Below are 20,897 nucleotides of genomic sequence, written 5' to 3' on the forward strand. Positions count from 1 at the left end.
CCATTAGAGGGTGATCCTCCAAGGGCGGAAAGGCAAAGTTAGGATGAAAACCCCACCGATTGCTCCAATCTTGGACTCAGAAAAATGTCTTCCGAAACTGAAGATTACTTCTGTGTAGTGGCCACTGTCCTATCAGGAAGCATTGAAAGCATTTTCTGTGTGCTGGGCATTGTGCTTGTTTGTGCTTTCCTGTTTAATAAAGAATAGGTCTCAATGGGGAAGGCCAGCCGCAGTCCCGCAGCGGGCAGGGGAGAGAAATTTTCGGACTGGGCTCTGAATGTCTGGAGTGGGGAAGGCCTCTGTCGTTGACTGCGAGTAATATGTGAGAAGGACAACAGGACTTTCCATTCTGTTAGGAAAGGGGTCAACTCCGAGGGGACCCAAGGACACCGCGTAGCTGAGACAAAGACCATGGCTTTGTCACCGTCTTGTCCTCCCTGAATATGTTCCCTAGCAGAATCTTCAGCCTGTGTAGCTATACCTCTCTCAACAAGTTTAAATTTGCTTATTCATTCCGACATTCATTCAACCTCTCCACAGTTTCTGTCAAGACAGCTATGTGTGTTAGGAAAGAGAAAATCAACTTTGGCTTCATGGAACTTACATTGTGTTGGGGTCATAAAGCCCCAAAAGATAAGTAATTTATCGGCTGTTCATAACTGCTGTGATTAACATTAAACCGGGATAGTGAAATAGAGGGGATGATATCTAGAAAGAGTGGCCAGGGATTTTCCTTCTAAGATTGTGACTTTGAGCAAAAGCCTAGAGGAGATGCCTACCTGGGCAAACAGTATCCCAGACAGAGTTAAGGCCAGTGGAAAAACTAGGGAGTGGAACTCAGTGTAGTGTGTATGAAAAGAGTGAGGAGGTCTATGGGACTGTCACAGCATGATGGAGGGAAAGCCAGGAGATCCGATGAGAGCGGTTATGAGGGGCGGGTCACCTAGGGACTTCTGGCCTTGGCGGGGTCTTTGACTTGAGCCACAGGAGATTTCTTACCAGAGAAGCCCCAGGGTTCTTTCAGAGTCCCCGATCACACAATGATTGTTGAGGAGCTCTAGATTCATCCCAGGAAAACCACAGACCTTGTGCAGTTGGACATGCCTTTCCTGGAATCCCCTACACTCAAGGGGAATCCCCCCCTACTGCTCCCAGTGAACATCCGTGTCAATTGATGATACCCTCAGGAGAGACCAAGAAATGACCCTCATGGAATGAGTGAGGTCACAGTCAGTCTCGTAAAGACAAAGAGGGAGGATGTAACAGGCACAAAGATGGCAGGCAGAAAGACAAAGTTAGAACATTGGACAGGGTCAGAGAGACTGTTTCTGGCAGCAAAGGATCCCAATTAGCACCCACCTATGGGCCCCCAGCCCTGCTACTGGATGATGTGCCTATCTCTACAGGAGAAAAGCTGCTCCACCCCCCGTCCCCTCCAGGGACTGTCTCTAGGAAATGACTCAGTTGCCCGTGGCCTGCGTGTTAATCATGCTCCCTTTGCACACATCAGGGTCCTCTGCCCTGATCAAGACGTGGATATGTTCAAGTCATGGGGAGGCTCATGCTGTACACAGGGTCCCTCACAACCTGTCCAACCCTGACTGCCCTCCTGCTGACCTCAGTGCCACTGGGTGTTTTAATGGAGGAAATAGAGGCAGGGATCTCTGCATTTGCGGTGGAGCCTCATGCAAATTGGTGAATGTGAGGTTTCTCCCCAACTGCTTGGAGGTTCACCCCTGTGTTTTCTGCCACCACATCCCCAGGTAATGAGCTGATTACATTCCCTAAATCAGGTAAGAAGCTGGTTATGTGATGGGGAGACACAGAGACACATCCTGACATTGAGACAGTCACGGGGTCCTTGTGGCCCTGTTGCAACATCCCCCTCCCCCACTACCTGGCCAGGGTTCTGCCGAGTCTTCCCTGCCTCCTCCAAGGAACCCAGGCCTGCATCCAGTTCCTCCTGTCCTCATGAGCCGAGACCTTCCATCTGCACTGGGCCTTGGGCTCCCATCTGCAAATGGTGGCCTCTTTGTCGTGGGTTGGGCAGACTGTCTGAGTGAGTGTGTGTACACAGTTTTTTCACAGGGCCCCTATCAAGGGTGGTAGTCATGTCAGGAAGTATTGTTCTTATCAGTATAATTACCACGGGCTCCTGTGTACTGCATATGACATTCCCTCCCTGAGGATGGGGCCACAAGCTTTTATCTCTGTAGGGAGGCATGGTAGAAATCTCAGCCAGTGTGATATCACAGGTCTACTTCTAAGACCCATGGGAATGGGGTCCATCCAGCCTTCCTCTTAAGACTATTCTCATATGCAGATACATGAACAGCTCAGAGACCCAACCCTCTGGACAAAACCCTCCCAAAGAGTTCAGAGACTTCATGCCTGGGACAGAGATCCACGAACAGTTCAGAGAGCACTCATCCTGGACAGCAACCCAAAACAGCTCAAATACGTCACACCTGAGGACACAGACCCTAGCCATCTTAGTCAATTCCAACTCGCAGTTCATTTCAGTCGTGCAGTCGTGTCTGGCTCTTTGAGTACCTGTGGACTGTAGCATGCCAGACCTCCCTGTCCATCAGCAGCTCCCGGAGTTTACTCAAACTCATGTCCATTGAGTCGGTGATGCCATCCAACCATCTCATCCTCTGTCATCCCCTTCTCCTCCCGCCTTCAGTCTTTCCCAGCATCAGGGTCTTTTCAAATGAGTCAGTTCTTCGTATCAGGTGGCCAAAGTATTGGAGCTTCAGTTTCCACATCAGTCCTTCCAGTGAATGTTCAGCACTGATTTCCTTTAGGATGGACTGGTTGGACCTCCTTGCAGTCTAAGGGACTCAAGAGTCTTCTCCAACACCACGGTTCAAAAGCATCAATTCTTCGGCGCTCAGCTTTCTTTATAGTCCAACTCTCACATCCATACATGACTACGGGGAAAACCATAGCCTTGACTAGATGTACCTTTGTTGGCAAAGTAATGTCTCTGCTTTTTTTAACATGCTGTCTAGGTTGGTCCTAATTTTTCTTCCAGGGGCAAGCGTCTTTTAATTTCATGGCTGCAGTCACCATCTGCAGTGATTTTGGAGCCCCCCAAAATAAAGTCTGTCACTGTTTCCACTGTTTCCCCATCTATTTGCCATGAAGTGATGGGACCAGATGCCATGATCTTAGTTTTCTCAATATGAAGTTTTAAGCCAACTTTTTTACTCTCCTCTTTCAATTTCTTCAAGGGACTCTTTAGTTCTTCGCTTTCTGCCATAAGGGTGGTGTCATCTGCATATTTGAAGTTATTGATATTTCTCCTGGCAATCTTAATTCCAGCTTGTGCTTCTTCCAGTCCAGCATTTCTCATGATATACTCTGCATATAAGTTAAATAAGCAGGGTGACAATATACAGCCTTGAGTTATCCTTTTTCCTATTTGGAACCAGTCTGCTGTTCCATGTCCAGTTCTTGTTGGTGCTTCCTGACCTGCATACATATTTCTCAAGTGGCAGGTCAGGTGATCTGGTATTCCCATCTCTTTCAGAATTTTCCGGAGTTTGTTGTGGTCCATGCATTCAAAGGCTTTGGCCTAGTCAATAAAGCAGAAGGAGATGTTTTTCTGGAACTCTTTTTCTTTTCCTATGATCCAAAGGATGTTGGCAATTTGATCTCCGGTTCCTCTGCCTTTTCTAAATCCAGCTTGAACATCTGGCCTCAGGTGAATTCCTATCCTTAAGACAAACAGCATTACTCACAGCCAGTTCTACAAGTGTTAAGTTGTAACCACTGTGGTTGCTGACCTGAAGTACACTCTGAAGGAATTTAGGGTGAAAAACTGTATGAGGCACACTCTGCTTTGGACAAGTTGGCCTTTATTTTTTTTACAGATACCTCAGGAAAAGGTTCAGCGACCCTAGATTCTTGCATCTTCCACACGCAGAAAAGCATGAAAATAATGAACTTGTGACATCTGATCTCTGTGTTTCACATTAATCTTTTACCAATATGCACGCTTGAGTGCATCTGCTTCCTAGGCAAAAATCATACTGATTTCTCTGCTACCTCCTCCAAGCAGTTTCCTCCGAGCTCACGGAGGAGCTGTGTCCTGGGTTGTAGTTCCGAGAAGACTCCAAATCCAGCTTAAACTCACATCTCTCCTGTTGTATGCTCTTCTTTAAGTAGACGCAGCTCTATCAAACAGCTCTCCTTTAGCTCGGAGGCTACACCCACCTCCCCCAGAGCCTACAGCCTGCACCCTGGGACACAAAGCCCTACATCTTTTCCTCTGGGCTGCGATGTTGGCATTTGCACTGAGTCTCTGTTCAGTCAACCCCAAGGGAGAGAGGCCTCCAGTCCTGCTGTCCCTGCAGTCTGCATTCACCAGGATGTCCTCCTGAGGAAGGCAGATTCATCCCAGGGGTGGGGATTGCCTGAGAGCTGAGGGGTTCTGAAATTGATTCCCCATGTCTGAGTCCTCAGAATGGACCTAACCCACCCTGGTCACCTCTGGTCGTGGCGACTTTGTATCCTGCCCCACGGGAGGTTCAGAGTGAATCCCAGATCCACAGAATGAGTCCCAGGGACCTGGTCCTCTCTGTCATGTCTCAGCACACACTGTGGGCTACTGAATTCTGGAGAGAGGAGAGGTCTTCCGCTCACTGTGCCTATGACTGCTGTCTCACATCCCTCTAATCATCTGTCATTTTCCAGAGTCCCTCTCCTGGTGACAGCTGCTACAAATCCTCTCTGTCCCCAAATCTCCACCCTCTCCCCTCACCTTCCACCAGGCCTCCCTCCCACTCCAGGATCCTCTTTAGGCCCTCTCCTAACTCTGCTCACAGGGCCTCAGTTACATCCTCACCCCATTTGTGGCCTCTCAGCGAGCACCTGCGCTGCCTCAGATGATCCCCTGAGGACCTTGCCCGCTCCCTGCATTCTGCAGGACCTCTCTACTGCCCACACATAGGTGTCTGTTTTAATGTCCCGGTGAGGGCTGAACTGAACATCTCTCCAGGATCCAGAGAAAATCCAGACCGAGACCAGGCGTCCAAGGCACTTCCCTCAGGGCTGGGGGGAAATGGAGGGGGTCTCTGAGAGAAAGAGCTGGACTCAAGGTCCTGCAGGGGTGACAGGGTTTTCTTCAAGTGAGGTGGCACCTTAGAAGTGCTTAGGACACTGCAACTCAGACGCTTGATTGCCTCAAACTCAGAGATTCGCCCACGGATGCCAGCTGACTCCTAGAGTGACCTCACTGAAGCAGGCACTGACTGGGGAAGCGTCTCCAGCCTGTTTACTGGGCAGCGAACGCTCCTGGAGACTGGGTTCCACTGGTCCTCCAGTGCTCAGGCCAAGGACCCCCACTGTGAACTCTTGCCCATCAACCTCAGCACCTAACTGTGTGAGCCCTGGTCTGATCTGGGTCTCTGTCCCTCTACCCCGTGAGACCCTGAGCCTGTGCTTTCCACGTGGGCTCCCCAGAGTGTTCTAGGATTCCTTGCTTCCCAAGCCCCACAACCAATCACTGCTGCTTGTGTATTCAAAGCTGCAGTCGGTGGGCATGGCCAAAATGGGGCTGGAGCGTCCTCCTGGACATCTGAGGAAGGGGACTCCCCTCGGTCCAGGTTTGAGGCCTGGGTCGCCAGGGTAGCATCCTCCCCATCTGTGTCAAAGGCTGCGGTTGGTCACCCTGGGCAGTGGTGGACGGTTTGTCCTTCCATACGCAGGACTTGCACTGTTGCCGAATGGAACCCTCTCCCCTGTAGTACCTTCTACTTCCTGTGGTTGTGCTTCCCATCTCTGCAGCCACAATGGCCTGTTCGTCTCACACCTCACCCTCCAACACCCCCAGGAGGTGAGACCCCGTGGGGAGCCATTTTTCACTCAGGCTTGTTGGTCCTGGCTGGGACCCGACTGTTTTGCATTTCTAACCGTGCTCAGCCTCCCTCCTACACAACTGGTGAACTCCATGATGAGCAAAGGTCCAAGCATCCTGTTCACTGCATCAGAGTGTCTGCTCCAAGAATGATGTGACGAGGTAGTAAACAAGCTTTACTTCTCCTGCTTTACTGATGGACATCAGCTTTCCTGATGGACAGCATTTTGGCAGCATCTGTGAAAGTGAAACGGAGAAGGCAATGGCAAGCCACTCCAGTACTCTTGCCTAGAAGATCGCATGGCCAGAGGAGCCTGGTGGGCTGCAGTCCATGGGGTCGCTACTAGTCAGACTCGACTGAGCGATTTCACTTTCACACATTGGAGAAGGAAATGGCAACCCACTCCAGTGTCCTTGCTTGGAGAATCCCAGGGACAGCGGAGCCTGGTCGGCTGCTGTCTATGGGGTCGCACAGAGTCGGACACGACTGAAGCGACTTAGCAGCAGCAGCATGAAAGTGAAAAATCCTTACAAAATCCTTGTCCTTGTTGATTTAATATTAAGAATCAATTAGGTTAATATACCACATCAGTAGAGTAAGGGAGAAAAACCACATTATCATCTCAGTAGCTGCCTAAAAAGCATTGGACAAAATTCAGCATCCATTCAAGATACAAAGACTCAAACTAGAAGTAGAAGGCAACATTTTCAATCTGATATAAAACATCTATGAAAAACCCACAGCTATCATCGTACTTAATGATAAAAGGCAGAAGTACTTCCCCTGAAAATCAGGAACAATAGAAGGATACCATCTCTTAACCACTTCTATTCCACATTGTCCTGGAGGTTCTGGACAGGGGAATTAAGCAAGAGAAAGAAATAAAATGAATCTACCTTGGAAAAGAAGTAAAGCTATTCTATTTGCAGATGACGTAATCTTTTGTGGGAGCTCTCAGTGATCTTTTATATATTCCACAGACACAGAGTCTGCCTAGTTGATCGTGTGGATTTAATCTGCAGCCTGTACAGCTGGTGGGAGGGTTTTGGGTCTTCTTCCTTAGTCGCACTCCCCATGGGTTTCAATTGTGGTTTTATTTCCACCTCTGTATATGGGTCTTCCACTGGGGTTTGCTCCTGAGGCTGCCCTGGAGGACTTGGGTTTGCCCCTGTGAGGGCCAGGTGTGGAGGTGGTTCGGCTGCTTGAGTCGCAGGTGTTCTGGCAACACCAGGTACTCAGGGGGTTGACGGCTAGGGCAGCAGGAATTATAGTGCTCTAGAAGGGTATGGCAACCAGTATTGGCCAACACGCTCCAGTATTCTTGCCTGGAGAACCCCTCTCTCTGACAGAGAAGCCTGGCAAGCCAGAGTCCACAGGGGTCGCAAAGAGTCAGACACTACTGAAGTGACCCTGCATGCATAGACATAAGACTTTTTTTGCCTGTGGCAGCTCTGCACCAGTGAGAGTTGAGCGTGAACGTTTCACAGCAGCTTGGCTTGCGGGGACCCTGGCGATGCCAAGTGTGCAGGGACATGGACTGCCTCCGCCGCAGGAGTTATGGCCCTATCAGAGTCCTTTTTCAAGCCTCTTGTAGCTGGCGATCAGAAGGCCTCTTTGGCCAGTCTTTCTCCATAGCTCTGCCCATTCAGGCACTTAGAGGGCTTCTTTACCTGAAGTCCTTCTCTGTTGTTCGCGCATCAGACACTGAAAGGGGCACCCTGGGTGGAGTCCTACTCTGTAATTCAATTCATCAGGTGTTTGATGGGCCAGCCTCTCTATTGTTCAGATGCCAAAGCGGGCATGTGGGGGTCGAGAGGCTATGGTGATGGCTCCACACCCTACGCATGACTCAGCAGTATCATCTTACTTCCATGGCTGCCCGGATTTCCTCCACAGGCATTTCCCACCACAGTCTCCTCCGTCACATCCCCTCCACCTGTCTCTAGGCAGTCAACACCAGCCCTCCCCTGGGATTGCTCCACAATGCCTAAACTCCAGCTCCCAGCCACTGCGCCATCTAGGGTATGTATGAATGCGGCAAGGATGTCTGATTCTCATTACATTTAGGTTGCCACAGATGAGCTGTTTCACTCTCAGCCTTAAATGTTTCTCCTCTGACTCAGACAATTGCCCCGATGTGGGGATCAGACCCCTGCTTCAGTTCCCCCACCCACCGAGGGCAGGTCCAGCCCTACTAACAGTCCCGTTTTCCCCCCTAGTTCCTTCATCCTACCGAGTTTTGCATGGTTCTATATGTTCTTTCCCACTGGTCAGGTACTCCTGTCCGCGCTCAGCTGGTGTTCTGCATGCACTTCTGTGTCTGCAGGTATATTCTTGATGTATACTCCTCTGCCTTCTTGTCGATCCATGATATAACCTTGTGTATAGAAAATCCTAAAGAACCACCCTCTCACCACAGAGACTATTAGATCTAATACAGGGGCTCGACAGGTTTGCAGAATACAAGGCCATATACAAAGAGCAAATAGATCTCTATACACGTTCAAGACTTGTACAATACAAACTACAAAACATTGCTAAGTGAAATTAAAGACGGTCTAGATAAGTGGAAATTTCACTTCAGTTCAGTCACTCAGTTGTGTCCGACTCTTTGCGATCACATGGACTGCAGCACACCAGGCTTCCCTGTCCAGCACCAACTCCTGGAGCTTGCTCAGATTTTTATGGATTCGGGAGATCACATTTATGGGTTGGAAGACTTACTATTGTGTTAAGATGGCAGTACTCCCCTAATAGAGGCCTATCAAAATTCCAACTGCTCTTTTCCACCAGAAATCAACAAACTGATCCTAGAATTATAAGAATTAAAATGGTTCTGGGATAGCCAAAACGGCGTGGAGAAAGAATAAGTACTTACGCTTCCCAATTTCAAAACCCACTTCAAACCTACAATAATCAAGGCATTATGGCAATGACATAAGGATTGTATATAGACAGATAATGGAATAGAACGGAGAGTCATGAAACAAGGCCGTATCTCTATGGTCAGTTGATTATTGTGAGGGGTGTAGAGGCCATTCAATGGCAAAGAATAATGTTTCAACAAATGTTCTTGGGATAACTGGATGTTCACATGCAAAAGAATCAACTTCGACCTATACCTCACACTGTATATAACAAATAACTAAAAATGGATAAAACACCTAAATATAAGAGCTAAAACTATAAAGCACTCAGAAGAAAACAGAAATGTAAATGTTAATCCTGGATTAGACAATGATTTCCTAGATATGATACAAAAAGCGCAAGCACCAAAGGAAACAAAATCAGGCAATTTGGAATCATCAAAATTAAACTTTTATCCTTCAAATGATACTATCAAGAATGTGAGGCATCTGGGGCACCTAGTGGATGCTGGCAGGGAGCCTTGGAACCCAGGTGGACCAGAAGAACACCAGAGCAACCCTGTATGATGTGGGAGTGGGGAGCGAGTGGGGAGGAGTTATGGAGGTGAGTTGGGGGTTAGTGTTCTTGAGGGTCAGCTAGGGGAGAAAAGGTTTCCCTACACGTGCAGAGGCACTGAAGGGGATCAGTGGGGATGGGGAGGGACTCTTGGTTTTTTTTTTTTCTTTTCTTTTTTTAAAATTTATTTTATTTGTTTAATTTATTCATTTTAATTGGAGGCTAATTACTTTATAATATTGTATTGGTTTTGCCATACATTGACATGAATCTGCCCCGGGTGTACATGTGTTCCCCATCTTGAACCACCCTCCCACCTCCGTCCACATCCCATCCCTCTGGTTCATCCCAGTGTACCAGCCACGAGTATCCTGTATCATGCATCCAACCTGGACTGGCGATTCGTTTTACAGATAATAATACACATGTTTCAGTGCCATTCTCCCAAATCATCCCACCCTCACCCTCTCCCACAGAGTCCCAAAGACTGTTCTATACATCTGTGTCTCTTTTGGTGTCTCGCATACAGGGTTATCATTATCATCTTTCTAAATTCCATATATATGCGTTAGTATACAGTATTGGTATTTTACTTTCTGGCTTACTTCACTCTGTATAATAGGCTCCAGTTTCATCCACCTCACTAGAACTGATTCAAATCTATTCTTTTTAATGGCTGAGTAATTCTCCATTGTGTAAATGTACCACTGCTTTCTTATCCATTCTTCTGCAGATGGACATCTAGGTTGCTTCCATGTCCTGGCTATTATTAGCAGTGCTGCAATGGACACTGGAGTACACGTGTCTCTTTCAATTCTGGTTTCCTCAGTGTGTATGCCCAGGATTGTGATTGTTGGATCGTATGGCAGTTCTATTTCCAGTTTTTTGAGGAATCTCCACACTGTTCTCCATAGTGGTTGTACTGGATTGCATTCCCACCAACAGTGTTAAAGGGTTCCCTTTTTTCCACACCCTCTCCATCATTTATTGCTTATAGACTTGCATAGCAGCCATTCTGACTGGCGTGAAATGGTACCTCATTGTGGTTTTGATTTGCAATTCTCTTAATATGAGTGATGTTGAGCATCTTTTATTGTGTCTGTTAGCATCTGTATGTTTTCTTTGGAGAAATGTCTGTTTGGTACTTTGGCCTATTTTTTGATTGGGTCGTTTATTTTTCTTGGATTGAGCTGCAGGAGTTGCTTGTATATTTTTGAGATTGATTCTTTGTCAGTTGCTTCATTTGGTATTATTTTCTCCCATTCTGAAGCCTGTCTTTTCACCTTGCTTATAGGTTCCTTTGCTGTGCAGAAGCTTTTAATTTTAATTAGGTCCCATTTGTTTATTTTTGCTTTTATTTCCAATATTCTGAGGGGAGGGTCATGGAGGATCCTGCTGTGATTTATGTCAGAGAGTGTTTTACCTATGTTCTCCTCTAGGAGTTTTATAGTTGCTGGTCTTCCATTTAGATCTTTCATCCATTTCGAGTTTATTTTTGTGTATGGTGTTAGGGAGTGTTCTAGTTTCATTCTTTACAAGTGGTTGACCAGTTTTCCCAACACCACTTTTTAAAGAGATTGTCTTTTCTCCATTGAATATTCTTGCCTCCTTTGTCAAATATAAGGTGTCCATAGTTGTGTGGATTTATCTCTGGGCTTTCTATTTTGTTCCATTGATCTATATTTCTGTCTTTATTCCATTACCATACTTTCTGGATGACTGTGGCTTTGAAGTAGAGCCTGAAGTTTGGCAGTTTGATTCCCCCAGTTCTGTTCTTCTTTCTCAAGATTGCTTTGGCTATTCGAGGTTTTTTATATTTCCATACAAATTGTGAAATTATTTGTTCTAGCTCTGTGAAAAATACCGTTGGTAGCTTGCTAGGGATTGCATTGAACCTATAAATTACTTTGCGTAATATACTCATTTTCAAAATATTTATTCTTCCAATCCACGAGCACGGTATGTTTCTCCTTCTATTAGTGTCCTCTCTGATTTCTTTCACCAGTGTTTTATAGTTTTCTATATATATGTCTTTTGTTTCTTTAGATAGATTTATTCCTAAGTATTTTATTCTTTTGTTGCAATGGTGAATGGAATTGTTTCCTTAATTTCTTTTTCTATTTTCTCATTGTTAGTGTACAGGTATACAAGGGATTTCTGTGTGTTGATTTTATATCCTGAAACTTTAGTATATTCACTGATTAGTTCTAATAGTTTTCTGGTGGAGTCTTTAGGGTTTTCTGTGTAGAGGATCATGTTATCCGCAAACAGTGAGAGTTTTACTTCTTTTTTCCAATTTGGATTCCTTTTATGTCTTTTTCTGCTCTGATTGCTGTGGCCAAAACTTCCAAAACTATGTTGAATAGTAGTGGTGAGAGTGGGCACCCTTGTCTTGTTCCTGACTTTAGGGGAAACGCTTTCAATTTTTCACCATTGAGGATAATGTTTGCTGTGGGTTTGTCATATATAGCTTTTATTATGTTGAGGAAAGTTCCTTCTATTCCCGCCTTCTGGAGGGTTTTTATGAATGGATGTTGAATTTTGTCAAAGGCTTTCTCTGCATCTATTGAGATAATCATATGGTTTTTATTTTTCATTTTGTTAATGTGGTGTGTTACATTGATTGATTTGCGGATATTGAAGAATCCTTGCCTCCCTGGGATAAAGCCCACTTGGTCATGGTGTGTGATCTTTTTAATGTGTTGTTGGATTCTGATTCCGAGATTTTTGTTAAGGATTTTTGCATCTATGTTCATCAGTGATATTGGCCTGTAGTTTTCTTTTTTTGTCGCGTCTTTGTCAGGTTTTGGTATTCGGGTGATGCTGGCCTCAGTGAATGAGTTTGGAGGTTTACCTTCCTCTGCAATTTTCTGAAAGAGTTTGAACAGGATAGATGTTAGCGCTACTCTAAATTTTTGGTAGAATTCAGCTGTGAAGCTGTCTGGACCTGGGCTTTTGTTTGCTTTCAGATTTCTGATTACAGTTTCGATTTCCGTGCTTGTGATGAGTGTGTTAAGATTCTCTACTTCTTCCTGGTTCAGTTTTGGAAAGTTGTACTTTTCTAAAATTCGTCCATTTCTTCCAAGTTGTCCATTTTATTGGCATATAATTGCTGATAGTAGTCTATTATGATTCTTTGTATTACTGTGTTGTCTGTTGTGATCTCTCCGTTTTCATTTCTAATTTTATTGATTTGGCTTTTCTCCCTTTGTTTCTTGATGAGTCTGGTTAGTGGTTTGTCAATTTTATTTACCCTCTCAAAGAACCAGCTTTTGGCCTTGTTGATTTTTGCTATGGTCTCTTTTGCTCCTTTTGCATTTATTTCTGCCCTAATTTTTAAGATATCTTTCCTTCTACTCACCCTGGGGTTCTTCATTTCGTTCTTTTCTGGTTTCTTTAGGTGTGGAGTTAGTTTATTTAGTTGGCTTTCTTCTTGTTTCTTGAGGTATGCCTGTATTGCTATGAACCTTCCCCTTATCACTGCTTTTATACTGTCCCACAGGTTTTGGGTTGTTGTGTTTTCATTTTCATTCGTTTCTATGCACATTTTTATTTCTTTTTTGATTTCTTCTCTGATTTGTTGGTTATTCAGCAGTGTGTCCATATGTTGGAATTTTTAATAGTTTTTCTCCTGTAATTGAGATCTAGTCTTATTGCATTGTGGTCAGAAAAAATGCTTGGAATTGTTTCAAGTTTTTTGAATTTACCAAGGCTAGTTTTATGGCCCAGGATGTGATCTATCCTGGAGAAGGTTCCGTGTGCACTTGAGAAGAAGGTGAAATTTATTCTTTGGGGTTGAAATGTCCTATAGATATCTATTAGGTCTAACTGGTCTATTGTATCATTTAACGTTTATATTTCCTTGTTAATTTTCTGTTTAGTTGATCTATCCACAGGTGTAAGTTGGGTATTAAAGTCTCCCACTATTATTGTGTTATTGTTAATTTCCCCTTTCATACTTGTTAGCATTTGTCTTACATATTGCCGTGCTCCTATGTTGGGTGCATAAATATTTATAATTGTTATATCTTCTTCTTGGATTGATCCTTTGATCATTATGTAGTGTCCTTCTTTGTCTCTTTGCACAGCCTTTGTCTTAAGGTCTATTTTATCTGATATGAGTATTGCTACTCCTGCTTTCTTTTAGTTTCTATTTGCGTGGAATATCTTTTTCCAACCCTTCACTTTCAATCTGTATGTGTCCCTCGTTTAGGGATGGGTCTCTTGTAGACAACATATATAGGGGTCTTGTTTCTGTATCCATTCAGCCAGGCTTTGTCTTTTGTTTTGGGCATTCAACCCATTTACATTTAAGGTAATTATTGATAAGTATGATCTTGTTTCTATTTACTTTATTGTTTTGGGTTCGAGTTCATACACTCATTCTGTGTTTCCTCTCTAGAGAAGGTCCTTTAGCATTTGTTGGAGAACTGGTTTGGTGAATGCTGAATTCTCTCAGCTTTTGCTTGTCTGTAAAGCTTTTGATTTCTCCTTCATATTTGAATGAGATCCTTGCTGGGTACAGTAATCTGGGCTGTAAGTTATTTTCTTTCATCACTTTAAGTATATCCTACCATTCCCTCCTGGCCTGAAGAGTTTCTATTGAAAGATCAGCTGTTATCCTTATGGAAATCCCCTTGTGTGTTATTTGTTGTTTTTCCCTTGCTGTTTTTAATATCTGTTCTTTGTGTTTGATCTTTGTTAATTTGATTAATATGTGTCTTTGGGTGTTTCGACTTGGGTTTATCCTGTTTGGGACTCTCTGGGTTTCTTGGACTTGGGTGATTATTTCTTTCCTCATTTTAGGGAAGTTTTCAACTATTATCTCCTCAAGTATTTGCTCACGGTCTTTCTTTTTGTCTTCTTCTGGGACTCCTGTGCTTCTAATGTTGGGACGATAGATCTCTGAGATTGTCCTTATTTCTTTTAATTAGTTTTTCTTGTTTCCTCTCTGTTTCATTTATTTCTACCATTCTATCTTCTAACTCACTTATCCTATCTTTTGCCTCCGTTTTTCTACTGTTTGTTCCCTCCAGAGTGTTTTTGATCTCATCTATTGCATTATTCATTGTATATTGACTCTTTTTTATTTCTTCTACATCCTTATTAAACCTTTCTTGCATCTTCTTAATCCTTGTCTTCAGGTTATTTATGTGTAACTCCAATTTATTTTCAAGGTTTTGGATCATTTTCACTATCATTATTCAGAATTCATTATCAGGTAGGTTCCCTGTCTCTTCCTCTTTTGTCTGGGTTTTTGGGCATTTATCCTGTTCCTTTACCTGGTGGGTACTTCTCTGCCTCTTCATCTTGTTTATATTGCTGTGTTTGGGGTGGCCTTTCCGTCTTCTGGCAGTTTGTGGAGTTCTCTTTATTGTGGAGTTTCCTCACTGTGGGTTAGGTTGGACTGGTGGCTTGTCAAGGTTCCCCGGTTAGGGAAGCTTGTGTCGGTGTTCTGGTGGGTGGAGCTGGATTTCTTCTCTCTGGAGTGCAATGAAGTGTCCAGTAATGAGTTTGAGATGTCCGTGGGTTTTGGGTGGCTTTGGGCAGCCTGTATATTGAAGCTCAGTGCTATTCTCCTGTGTTGCTGGATAGCTTGCATAGTATGTCTTTCACTGAAACTTGTTGACCCTTGGGTTGTGCCTGGTTTCAGTGTATGTATGGAGGCCTTTGATGAGTACCTATAAATTAATGGTCTCTGGAACCGGAGATCTCTGGTGTTCTCAGGATTTGGCCTTAAGCCTCTGCCTCTGGTTTTCAGTCTTATTCTTGCAGGAGGCTCAAGGCTTCTCCCTCTTCTGTTTTCTGGTCTCCTCAGTGTCTAATTCCCGTTCTGACACCAGGATCCGGAGGTGGACACTTTTTTTTTTTTTTCCCGGCTCTCCTATTCAGTCCTGCTGTAGGGAGGGAGGAACAGCTAACAAATATCCCTGGCGTCTGTGGGGAGTGCTCGTGGTGTCTCGGCTACACTGGGAATGCTCCCGCTCCAGGTGTCTGTGCTTTCCCTGTTTATGCTGCTTCGGCTTTAGTTTGCTCTGCTGCAAGCTGTCCGCGGGTGGCATGCACTTCCCAGGTCTGAGCGGCTCAGGTTCAGGTCCTCGGGTACTCGACAAAGGCGCAGACTTGGCTGGGCCTGCGTTTTGTGCCTTCCCCGGTCCTAGAAGCTCAGGTGACCAGGCGTTTGGCGAGTGCAGTCGCTGTGACTTATCGCCTTCCTGGTCCCTGCCGCTCGGTTTTCTGGGAGTACAACCAGCACAGTTTCTTAGGCGGATATCGACCGGCCCGAACCTAAGAAGTCCTGGCCAGCAAGGAAGCCTGCCTGCAGATTGGCAGGGGCAGCCTCTCTGGGGCAGTGGCTGTCCCCGCCCCAGCGCTGGCTCCCCTCCCCTCCCACGTCGGCGGGGGCTGGGGGAAGGGCCGCCCACTGCCGGCTTGCTCCGCTCAGCGCCCGGTTCTGTGGGCGGGGCTGGCTTGGGGCTTTTTCACAGGCTTTTTCCAGCCCTCTTGCCCTTCAGCTGCAACCTCTGCTCTGGTATCCCAAGTTCGAGCCCTCAGTCTGCCCTGGGGCGCCCAAGCTCGGTTCTCCCTCTAAGCACGGGCGCCGGTTCTCCCTCTAAGCGCTGGCGCTGGCTCTCCCTCTAAGCGCGGGCGCCGGCTCTCCCTCTAAGCGCTGCTGCCGGTGCCTCCCTGCCCAGCCCCCGCCTGCTAGTGAGGGGCGCGGGCGTCTGCGCCGCTTCTCCGCTGAGAGTTTCCTCTGGGCACTTAGTCTGTGAGTTTTAATTATTTATGTCTTTTGTCTCCCAGTTATGCGGCCCTCTGAGGTTCCACTCGCCAGTGTTTCCAGGTGTTTGGAAACCTCTCTCTCTCTCTCTCTTTTTTTTTTTTAAGCCTCCCTTCTCAGGAGGGAGCTCCGTCCCTCCCTCTTTTGTCTCTTTTTATCTTTTTATCTATTTCCTACCTCCTTTCGACGACTATGGGCTGCTTTTCTGAGTGCCTGATGTCCTCTGCCGGTATTCAGAAGTTTTTTTGTGGGATTTACTCAACGTTCAAATGTTCTTTTGTTGATTTTGTGGGGGAGAAAGTGGCCACCCCGTCCTATTCCTCCGCCATCTTCCCATGCCCCCTCTGTAAGTTATTTTCTTTCATCACTTTAAGTAGGTCCTACCATTCCCTCCTGGCCTGAAGAGTTTCTATTGAAAGATCAGCTGTTATCCTTATGTGAATCCCCTTGTGTGTTATTTGTTGTTTTTCCCTTGCTGTTTTTAATATCTGTTCTTTGTGTTTGATCTTTGTTAATTTGATTAATATGTTTCTTGGAGTATTTTGCCTTGGGTTTATCCTGTTTGGGACTCTCTGGGTTTCTTGGACTTGGGTGATTATTTCTTTCCTCATTTTAAGGAAGTTTTCAACTATTATCTCCTCAAGTATTCGCTCATGGTCTTTCTTTTTGTCTTCTTCTGGGACTCCTGTGATTCTAATGTCAGGGCGATAGGTCTCTGAGATTGTCCTCATTTCTTTTAATTAGTTTTTCTTGTTTCCTCTCTGTTTCATTTATTGCTACCATTCTATCTTCTAACTCACTTATCCCATCTTTTGCCTCCGTTTTTCTGTTTGTTCCCTCCAGAGTGTTTTTGATCTCATCTATTGCATTATTCATTGTATACTGACTCTTTTTTATTTCTTCTAGATCCTTATTAAACCTTTCTTGCATCTTCTTGCGGAGAAGGCAATGGCAAGCCACTCCAGTACTCTTGCCTAGAAAATCCCATGGATGGAGGAGCCTGGTAGGCTGCAGTCCGTGGGGTCGCTAAGGGTCGGACACGACTGAGCGACTTCACTTTCACTTTTCACTTTCATCCTTGTCTTCAGGTTATTTATGTGTAACTCCAATTTGTTTTCAAGATTTTGGATCATTTTCACTATCATTATTCAGAATTCATTATCAGGTAGGTTCCCTGTCTCTTCCTCTTTTGTCTGGGTTTTTGGGCATTTATCCTGTTCCTTTACCTGGTGGGTACTTCTCTGCCTCTTCATCTTGTTTATATTGCTGTGTTTGGGGTGGCCTTTCCGTCTTCTGGCAGTTTGTGGAGTTCTCTTTATTGTGGAGTTTCCTCACTGTGGGTGAGGTTGGACAGGTGGCTTGTCAAGGTTCCCCGGTTAGGGAAGCATGTGTCGGTGTTCTGGTGGGTGGAGCTGGATTTCTTCTCTCTGGAGTGCAATGAAGTGTCCAGTAATCCAGCGCCATAGTGTCCATAATGAGTTATGAGATGTCAGTGGGTTTGGAGTGACTTTGGGCAGCCTGTATATTGAAGCTCAGGGCTGTTTTCCTGTATTGCTGGAGCATTTGCGTGGTATGTCTTGCTCGGGAACTTGTTGACCCTTAGGTGGTGCTTGGTTTTAGTGTAGGTATGGAGGCATTTGATGAGCTCCTATCAATTAATGTTCTTTGGAGTCAGGAGTTGTCTGGTGTTCTCAGGATTTGGGCTTAAGCCTCTGCCTCTGGTTTTCAGTTTTATTCTTGCAGTAGCCTCAAGACTTCTCCATCTGTCACTTCCAAGGTGGTTCCCTCTGGTTTAGCTTCTGTTTTTGCTTCCCTCTGTTTTTTCTGGTCTCTTCAGCTTCTGTTTTACCTTCCCTCTGTTTTTGCTGGTCTCTTCATTGTCTAATTTCGGCCCTGACACTAGAGGGCAGTGGTGGACACTTTTTAAGGCTCACTTGTTCAGTCGTGCTGTGGGGAGGGAGGAACGCTGCAGACAAATATCACTGGTGTCTGTGGGGAGCACTTGCAGCGTCTCAGGCACACTGGGCTTGCCCCCGCTCACAGCATGTGTGCTGTCCCAGTCTACCCTTCACAGGCTCTCGGTTGCTTGCCGGGAACTGTCTGAGGCTGGCGCTGGGTTGCATGCACTTCCCAGGTCAAAGGCGCTCAGATTCAGGTACTCAGGTACTCCACAAAGGCGCAGACTTGATTGGGCCTGTGCTTTGTGCCCTTCCCCGGTCCGAGCACTTCAGGTGACCAGGTGTTTGGCAAGCATGGTCGCTGGGTCTTATCACCTACCCGGTCCCTGCCACTCAGTTTTCTGGGTGTACAACTGGTGCACCTTCTCAGGTGGATGTAGACCGGCCGGAAACACAAGAAGTCTTCGTTAGCAATGAAGCCTGTGTGCAGTTTGGTATCGGACACCTCACTGGGGCTGCGATTGCCCCCTTTTTGCTCTGGCTGCCCTCCCCTGCCTGTCTTGGTGGGGGATGGGCTGTCCACAGCCAGCTAGCTCTTGTCAGTCCATTGTTCTGTGAGCAGGTCTGGTGGAGTCTTAGGTTAGGGCTTTTCACCTTTTCGCGGGGTAGCTGTCCCACAGTCTGCTTTGCTATCTCAAATTAGCTCCATCAGTATGCTCACAGGTATTCAGGCCCAGTCCTCACTCTAAGCAATGCAGCAGGCGCCTCCCTGCCCAACCCCCACTTGCTAGTGTCGGATGCAGGCATCTGTGCTGCTTTTCTGCTGGGAGTTACTGTTGGGCGAGTAATCTGTGCGTTTTCATTATTCGTTTATTTTTCCTCCCGGTTATGTTGCCCTCTGAGTTTCAAAGGCTCGCCACCCACTGAGTTTCCTAGTGCCTGGAAATTTCTCTCTTTTTTAAGCCTCCCTTCCCAGGAGAGATCTCCGTCCCTACCTCTTTTGCATCTCTTTTTATCTTTTATATGATTTCCTACCTCCTTTTGAAGACAATGGCCTGCTTTTCTGGGTGCCTGATGTCCTCTGCCAGCATTCAGAAGTTCTTTTGTGGAATTTACTCAGCGTTCAAATGTTCTTTCGATGAATTTCTGGGGGAGAAAGTGGTCTCCCCATCCTATTCCTCCTCCATATTCCTCCCTCTTCTCTATCTTTCAATTTGTTAATGTGGTGTATCACAATGATTGATTTGCGAATACTGAAGAATCGTTGCATCCCTGGAATAAAGCCCACTTGGTCATAATGTATGATCTTTTTAATATGTTGTTGGATTCGGTTTGCTAGAATTTTGTTAAGGACTTTTTCATCTATGTTCATCAGTGATATTGGCCTGTAGTTTTCTTTTTTGGTGGCATCTTTGTCTGGTTTTGGTATTCGGTTGATGGTGGCCTCATAAAATGAGTTTGGCAGTTTACCTTCCTCTGCAACTTTCTGGAAGAGTTTGAGTAAGATAGATGTTAGCTCTTCTCTAAATTTTTGGTAGAATTCAGCTGTGAAGCCATCTGGACCTGGGCTTTTGTTTGTTGGAAGATTTCTGATTATGGTTTCAACTTCTGTGCTTGTGATGGGTCTTAGAAGATTTTCTGTTTTTCCTGGTTCAGTTTTGGAAAGTTATACTTTTCTAAGAATTTGTCCATTTCTTCCAAGTTGTCCATTTTATTGGCATATAGTTGCTGATTGTAGTCTCTTATGATCCTTTGTATTTCTGTGTTATCTCTTGTGATGTCTCCATTTTCACTTCTAATTTTGTTGATTTGATTCTTATCCCCCCTTTTTAGATGAGTCTGCTTAATGGTTTGTCTATTTTATTTATCTTCTTAAATAACCAGCTTTTAGCTTTGTTGATTTTGGCTATGGTCTCCTTTGTTTCTTTTACATTTACTTCTTCCCTAATTTTTATGATTTCTTTCCTTCTACTAACCCTGGGGTGCTTCATTTGTTCTGTTTCTAGTTGCTTTAGGTGTGGAGTTAGGTTATTTGTTTGATTTCTCTCCTGTTTCTTGAGGTAGGCTTGTATTGCTATGAACCTTCCCCTTAGCACTGCTTTTACTGAATCCCATAGGTTTTGGGTGGTTGTGTTTTCATTGTCATTTGTTTCTATGCATAGTTTGATTTATTTTTTGATTTCTTCTGTGATTCGTTGGTTATTCAGAAGTGTGTTGTTTAGCCTCCATATGTTTTGTATGTTTAATTGATTTTTTTCCTGTAGTTGACATCTAATCTTACCGCATTGTGATCAGAAAAAAGGCTTGAGATGACTTCCATTTTTTTGAATTTACCAAGGCTAAGTTTATGGCCCAGGATGTGAGCTATCCTGGAGAAGTTCCCGTGTGCACTTGAGAAAAAGGTGAAATTCATTGTTTTAGGGTGACATGTCTTATAGATATTAATTAGGTCTAACCGGGCCATTGTATCACTTAAAGTTTGTGTTTCCTTGCTAATTTTCTGTTTAGTTGATCTATCCATAGGTGTGAGAAGGGGTATTAAAAATCTCTCATTATTGTGTTACTGTTAATTTCCCCTTTCATACTTGTTAGTATTTGCCTTAGATATTGCAGTGCTCCTATGTTGGGTGCATATATATTTATAATTGTTATATCTTCTTCTTGGATTGACCCTTTGATCGTTATGTAGTGTCCGTCTTTGTTTCTTTTCACAGCCTTTGTTTTAAAGTCTATTTTATCTGATATGAGTATTGCTACTCCTGCTTTCTTTTGGTCTCCATCTGCATGAAATATCTTTTTCCTGCCCTTCACTTTCAGTCTGTATTTGTCCCTAGGTTTAAAGTGGGTCTCTTGTAGATAGCATATATAGGGGTCTTGTTTTTGTATCCATTCATCCAGTCTTTGTCCTTTGGTTGGGGCATTCAACCCATT

At 44.9% G+C, this 20,897-nt stretch overlaps 1 protein-coding gene across 3 annotated transcripts in view; it reads left to right on the forward strand.

The window, feature by feature from the left end:
• LOC129535017 (X antigen family member 5-like) overlaps window positions 1-20,897 on the forward strand; it is a 247,618-nt gene that overhangs the window by 150,061 nt on the left and 76,660 nt on the right. The gene's annotated exons all lie outside the window — the stretch shown is intronic.

The sequence above is a fragment of the Moschus berezovskii genome, chromosome X (assembly GCF_049115385.1).
Source record: "Moschus berezovskii isolate FMDL1 chromosome X, NW_MosBer_1.0, whole genome shotgun sequence".
NCBI lineage: Eukaryota > Metazoa > Chordata > Mammalia > Artiodactyla > Moschidae > Moschus > Moschus berezovskii.